The sequence below is a fragment of the Eubalaena glacialis genome, chromosome X (genome assembly GCF_028564815.1).
Source record: "Eubalaena glacialis isolate mEubGla1 chromosome X, mEubGla1.1.hap2.+ XY, whole genome shotgun sequence".
Lineage (NCBI taxonomy): Eukaryota > Metazoa > Chordata > Mammalia > Artiodactyla > Balaenidae > Eubalaena > Eubalaena glacialis.
The window spans coordinates 70,713,530-70,721,502 of NC_083736.1; positions in this window are offsets into that span (position 1 = coordinate 70,713,530).

A 7,973-nucleotide genomic window follows, 5' to 3' on the forward strand; every position below is an offset into this window, starting at 1 on the left:
TAAAGAGTTGTGGAACACAGTGGCAATTCAACAGTCCTGAAAACTCATTTGTGGACCTTAGAAATGAAATAATCATGTCCTTGAAGCACTGAGTCTTTCAAGTTCTCTGGACTCGTAGAATGATTTGTTCCCTTGAATGTACATTTGTGTACAGCATGTGAAACCAATGCCGCTTCTAATTCAGTATGACTTCCCTTGCTTGATTCAATGATGGGTGCAAACTATTGCAGGCAAAAGAGTTACAAACAATAAACAGGACTGTAGTATGTGTCATAGAGAAGGAGGTTGTTGTGGAAAAACACACATGCACACTCAAGAGTTTATTCTTGCATTTTAATCTCTCCATAGTATGACCGCAACTTACCCTTCAGGAAGCTTCATGGTTTTTCCTTTCTTTGGAATGTACCATTCCCATCTCTTTCCATCTGAATCCTATATATTCTTCAAGGTTCAGTTCAAGTACCTGCCATATCCTCCACATGCAATCATTCATTTACCCATTCATTCAACAAATATTTAATTTTTGGTTACTGAGTCAGCTATTGCAGATTTCTACATCTGGAATCAATCTATGTTCTTTGAACACTATTAACAATTTGTACCTTTTTAAATGGTATTTACCATATTTGGACTATGCTTTTTATGACAAATAACTTATTTTTCTTAAGCACCTTGAACGCAGAAACCATGCTTATATATCTTTATGTACATCACAATGACCTGAACATAGTTGGTATGTTTTCTTTTTTGGATGATCCATAAAGCCCTTGATGTGCCTCAGAACTTCTGTACTTCCCTTGTTCCAAATTTATTATTTCCAAAATATGCCAGGAGAGTCACTGTGTCAAACACAGCCAGATCCCTTGGTGAATGCTTTTCACATGAGGTTCACATTTATTAGAAGGAGCCATTTGTAAATGTTTTGTTCTTCACACAAATAACACTTCCAAAACAAATTTCCAGTTTGTTGAGCAGATATGACCACACCAAAATGAGCAATAGAGTCAAGATTTCAAATAGGCCAAAGGTACTGCTGTGTTAAGTGGGAGTAAGAGATCAGGGATGGAACCATTTTTAAAGATGTGTCTTACTCAAAACATCAGATCTCTATCCTGATTAAGAGAACACTGTATGTGTCTTTCCTATGCAATTTGGGCAATTAGCATACAGTACTTATCAGTTTGACTTGAGGAATACCTTTGCTGAAACCAAGCTACAGTCTCTACTTGCAAAGGAACTAGCCACCTGCCAATGACAACTGATGAACCCAGAAATCCCTTACTGTCCTATGAGAAGAGGCCCAGGCAAATTTAAGCAGAATAAGTTGGTCAGAATAAGATTAGGTTAAAGAGCTGGAAGCATACAGGCTAAAGGAAGTAGATTAAACTGTGATGTTTTGATTTGGAACTGTGGAAATTGTTGAAAAGAAGGTGACAGTGGTGGGGGGACTTCCTTTTCAATGTTGCCTAATGTTTAATGAGAAAGTATGGAAGTAAAAGAAGAGGAGAGTTTGGGCTTAGTATCAGTTAAAATTTTTTGACAGTAAAATCTTTTTAAACTAAGGCATGGCCTCCAAGGGAATATGACATCACCACTTATGGCATTTCAACATTAATTGTGCAATATTTTTGAAAGCTAATCATAGAAAGTAATCCCATACTGGCAAGAAGTCTCTAAATGTTTCCTACCTCTCCATTTTGTGTCTCACTCTTATGATCATGTGCATGCTTTTATTGTTTTGTTACAACACATATTTATTTAAAAGGCCAGCTAGGAAATAAAAGAAGAATTTGATTTGGTAAGTCTTGGGTCATCAGTAAATGAAATGTGGTAAAATGAAGCTAGAAAAAAATGTTTCATGAATTTGTTGTGTCAGATAGAGAAAACTGGCATGGAATTTGTTAATAGGTAGCCAGTTAGTTTTAGCAATCAAAACAATGACAGAATAGAAGAAACAAGGGGGGAGAGAAAGAATTATTTCTTTGATAGAGAATGCTGTTACTTATTGAAATGGCAATCCATTTTGCTTCTTACTGTTTCCATAGTGTCTCCACAGAGGTTATTTGGGGCCCAGAGGTTAAGAGTAGGACTAGGAAAAATAGTGAAATAGCCAGTTTGTTTTCAGCTGCAGCCTGCCCATACCTTTTATCATTAGGAGAGTGTTGAGCAGGACTTCAGAGATTACTTATTCTATCAATCCTATCCCCTTTTGATAGAAGGAGAAATTTGAATCTAGGGAGAGAAAAGGATTTATCCAAGGTCATAAGTTATACTTTCTAGAAAAGGCAGTAGAAAACTAGGTGTTTCAGCTTCTAGACCAGTTCTCTTTCCACTACATCACGGTGTTTATGGTGTTCCTGTTCCACCTTTCCTTTTAGAGTCTGTCCAACCCCCATGTCCTTAGAACTCAGGCTCCCCTTCCAAATGGAAACCAAGAACAAACTCAGATGTTTCTCTTACTCATTGTTTTATTTTAGATGCAGATCCTTTGTATTTCTCCAGCACTGTCAAAGCTCTGCTCTCTAATAGGAAATAAATAACAAAGACATTAATTTGTTCATAGTAATTTGTATGTTACTTCTCAAGGGTAGACCTATTGTAACAGCATCTGTAACCCAAAAGGTAGACTGTCGTGGTGGAAATTTCAATCAGCAAAGCAGGCTTCTGGGGAGATATTTTGGGTCAGGATAGTCTTACTAGGGTTCTCCAAATCATAACGTGTACGTGAATACCTACTTGGCCTAAACAATGAGTTAGCCTTTGTTATGATATACTGGCTTCTCCACTTTTGAGGTATTAAAATGGCCTGCTACCAACTACTGACAGTTATTTTTTATTCACATTTACTCTGGTCTCATAGTTAGGGCTTGAATCCTTAATCATAAATTGCCTCTTTAAAGGAAATTTCAGTGACTTACCAGCACATTGGATATGGATAAGACATAAATCAGACCTATTATAGATTTCTGAAAAGAAAACCCTACCAAAAGGACATTTTGCAGTTTTATTTCAGTTGTTATTTCTGCTTTTAATCATAAATTGGCCATGGTTCACTGGAGAGCAGTTTGAATCACCCAGAAAAGGATTCCAGCCTCTCTACAAAAAGGGCTGTCTTTTGGGTACATTTTCCTATTGCAAATATTCTTGAAAACAAACTTCCTGGTTTCTTTTGCTGTAAATGTCCCTGATCCATTAGATGAAGCTGTTCTTTCTTTCTGTAAAATTAACCTATAAACATTTTGAAATATAGTAGTCTTGTAATCCCCCTAACATATTAGAATGGTTTAGTTTTTTGAGCTGCCAAGTCAGCCTGACAAAAACTGTGACATGCACATATGTATCAAAAAGTGACTGCTGTTTTTCTTTCTTTCCTCTCATAGAAATTGCAGCTGAGGAGATTCTCTGCCCCACCCCCAATCCCCAACCAAGAGTATACTCTGGTTTACAGTAAGAGAGGATTTTTTCTTTTAATAAATGCATCTTAGAATGGGCCTTTCCATGGTCAAACAGTATATATAAGATTGTTGAAAGACCTTTTCTTCATGGTATGCTGTACTTTGAGGAATGAAATCCAATAAACCAAAGGTTCTGTTATGGAAAGAGATGCCAAGTTCACAAACATTTATCTGAAATAAGCAAGAGGATATAAGAGTCAAAAGTGAAATGAAAGTTGCTGTGGATAGTTTTAGTGGGCTGAGTTCATTTAAAGTCAGAGCCAGAATATTCCAGAGGAATGGCAAAAGCACAGGTTTTTCCTCCATCAAAACTGAAGGGGAACAAGTGTCTTACATTTAAGTTTCATCAAGCACAGTTTACACAATTTTTTGTTGCAAACTGAGAGTGAGGTTAGAAAATGAATACAAGTTAGAATTAGCAAAGAACTAGCCAGCAGGCTGAAGTCATGTGCATATACCATCTTTTTCTTTAATTGAAGTATAATTGACATATAACATTATATGTTTCATGTGTACAACATAATGCTTTGATATATGTATACATTGTGAAGTGATAATCACAATAAGTCTAGTTACCAGATGTTACCATACATGGTTATAATAATTTTTTTCTTGTGAAGAGTAATTTTAAGATTTACTCTCTTAAGCAACTTTAAAATATGCAATGCAGTATTATTAAATATAGTCACTATGCTGTATATTATATCCCCATGATACATTTATTTTATAACTAGAAGTTTGTATCTTTTGATCCCATTCACTCATTTCCCCCACCCCCACCATCCCTCCCCTGTGGCAACCACCAATCTGTTCTCTATGTCTATGAGCTTGCTTTTGCATGTTTGTTTAGTTTTTTAGATTCCACATACAAGTCAGGTCATGAAGTATTTGTTTTTCTTTGACTTATTTCACTTAGTATAATGTCCTCAAGGTTTGTCCATGTTGTCAAAAATGGAAAGATTTCCTTCTTTTTAGGAAAAGTTTTTAAAAAATATTATACAGTTTTTGAAGGTTACACTCCATTTACAGTTATTACAGAATATTGGCTACATTCCGCATGTTGTACAATACATCCTTGTCACCTATCTTACACCCGATAGTTTGTACTTCCCACTCCCCCACCCCTATATTGCCCTCCTTCCTTGTCCCCACTGGTAACTACTAGTTTGTTCTCTATATCTGTGAGTCTGTTTCCTTCTTGTTATAGTCAATAGTTTATTGCATTTTTTAGATTCCACATATACATATTATACAGATTTGTCTTTGTCTGACTTATTTCACTAAGTATAATGCCCTCTAAGTACATCCATGTTGCTGCAAATGGCAAAATTTCATTCTTTATGGCTGAGTAGCATTCCACTGTGTATATATACCACTTTTTCTTTATCCATTCATCTGTTGATGGTCACTTAGGTTGCTTCCATATCTTGGCAATTGTAAATAGTGAACATTGGGGTGCATGTATCTTTTCAATTAGTGTTTTTATTTTTTTCATATATATACCCAGGAGTGGAATTGCTGGATCATATGGTAGTTCTATTTTTAGTTTTCTGAGAAACCTCCATACTGTTTTCCACAGTGGCTGCACCAATTTACAATCCCACCAACAGTGTACAAGTGTTCCCTTTTCTCTACATCCTCTCCAACATTTGTTATTTGTGTTCTTTTTGATGACAGTCATTCTGACAGGTGTGAAGTGATGTCTCATTGTGTTTTTGATTTGCATGTTCCTGATCGTTAGCAAAGTTGACCATCTTTTCATGTGCCTGTTAGCCATCTGTATTTCCTGTTTGGAAAAAAATATCTGTTCAGTTCTTCTGCCCATCTTTTAATAGGGTTTTTTTTAAGGTTGAGTTGTATGAGTTGTTTATATATGTTGGATATTAATTCCTTATTGGTCATATTATTTGCAGATATTTTCTCCCATTCAGTTGGCTGTCTTTTCGTTTTGTCAATGGTTTCCTTTGCTGTGCAAAAGCTTTTAAGTTTACTTAGGTGCCATTTGTTTATTTTTGCTTTTATTTCCTTTACTTTAGGAGATGGATCCAAAAAAATACTGCTGTGATTTGTGTCAAAGAGTGTTCTGCCTGTGTTTTCCTCTAGGAAATTTTTAGCATCTGGTCTTACATTTAGGTCTTTAATCTATTTTGAGTTTATTTTTGTATGTGGTACTAGAGAATATTCTAATTTCATTCTTTTACAAGTAGCTGTCCAATTTTCCCAGCACCACTTACTGAAGAGAGTGTCTTTTCTCCATTGTATATTCTTGCCTCCTTTGTCATAGATTAACTGACCATATGTGAATGGATTTATTTCTGGGCTTTATATCTTGTTCCATTGATCTATGTGTCTGTTTTTGTGCCAGTACCATACTGTCTTGATTACTGTAGCTTTATAGTATAGTCTGAAGTCAGGGAGCCTGATTCCTCCAGCTCTGTTCTTCTTTCTCAAGATTATTTTGGCTATTTGCATTCTTTTGTGTTTCCATACAAATTTATATTTTTTTCTTGTTCTGTGAAAAATGCCATTGGTAATTTGATAGGGATTCCATTGAATCTGTAGATTGCCTTGGGTAGCATGGTCATGTTAGCAATATTGATTCTTCTAATCCAAGAACACGGTGTATCTTTCCATCTGTTTGTGTCATCTTCAATTTATTTCATCAGTGTCTTATAGTTTTTGGAGTACAGATCTTTTGCCTCCTTAGGTAGACTTATGCCTAGGTATTTTACATGGACTTTATTATGTTCAGGTAGGTTCCCTCTATGCCCAATTTCTGGAGAGTTTTTATCATAAATGCATGCTAATTTTATCAAAAACTTTTTCTGCATCTGTTGAGATGATCATATGATTTTTATTCTTCAATTTGTTAATGTGATGTATCACATTAATTGACTTGTGGATATTAAAAATCCTTGCATCCCTGGGATAAATCCCACTTGATCATGGTGTATGATCCTTTAATCATTCTTTTTAAAGTTTGAGTAGTATTCCATTACATGCATATGTGTGTGTGTGTATGCACACACATACATCTTATTTTCTTCTTTATCCATTCATCCATCATGGATACTTAGGTTGTTTCCATATCTTGTCTATTGTAAATAATGCCATAATGAACATTGGGGTGCCTGTATCTTTTTGAATTAGTATTTTCATTTTCTTCAGATATACACCAAGGAGTGGAGTTGCTGATTCATACGTTAGTTCCATTTTTCATTTTTGAGGCACTTCCATACTGTTTTACGCAGTGGCCACACCACATTCCCACCAACAGTAAAGGAGGGTTCCCTTTTTTTCCACATCCTTTCTAATACTTGCTATGTCTTGTCTTTTTGATAATAGCCGTTCTACAGGTGTGAGGTGACATCCCACTGTGGTTTTGTTTTGCATTTCCCTAATGATTAATGATGTTGAGTATCTTTTCATGAGACTTGGCCATGTGTATGTCTTCTTTAGAAAAATGTCTATTCAGATCCTCTGCCCATTTTTTAAATCTGTTTTTTCATATTGAGTTGTATGAATTCTTTATATATAGTACTGTATACATTTTGTATATGTATATGTACAGTCTAGATTTATCTTCTGAAGGAGCATTAAGTTAGGTCTTCAAAGGGCTTTATCACCAAGTATAATTTAGCCCCCAGGTAAGCCAAATGCCTTTTTCATTTTATACAGAACTAGGTTATTTTGATTTTGTTTAAACTTATAAAACTGCAAATATTCCCACTTTTGTGCAGACCTACAGTCCTATATCTGCTCCTTTAATCACAGACTCTTAAAAATGTCTTGCAGACCTATGTATTCTATGAGAGCTGCATTACTTTTACAAATTTTTCTCTGCAAAGCTTTTTCTGTCAACAAAACTGATATATTGATACCAAAATTGGCTATTAATATTCCAAGGATGTAGAAGAGTTATAGTCGAAATTATGTTAGCCTACCTGTTTCTTTAACAACTATTTTACACAGCTCATGAACATTTGTTCTATGAACAATTGATATTGTCTTTTCAAGGCTCTCTCATTGGATTTTATCTTCCAATTGGATAAACAGTGGTCACACTGCAATATATAGGGTTAATAACAGAGCTTCAGTGGAATTGAGTAGCCAGAAAAACATTTAGAACTTTTATGTATTTGAGCATAAAAACAGAGGACTGTTTTTTCTTTTTTTTTTTAAACATCTTTATTGGAGTATAATTGCTTTACAATGGTGTGTTAGTTTCTGCTTTATAACAAAGTGAATCAGTTATACATATACATATGTCCCCATATCTCTTCCCTCTTGCGTCTCCCTCCCTCCCACCCTCCCTATCCCACCCCTCTAGGTGGTCACAAACCACCGAGCTGATCTCCCTGTGCTATGCGGCTGCTTCCCACTAGCTATCTATTTTACGTTTGGTAGTGTATATATGTCCATGACAATCTCTCACTTTGTCACAGCTTACCCTTCCCCTTCCCCATATCCTCAAGTCCATTCTCTAGTAGGTCTGTGTCTTTATTCCCGTCTTACCCC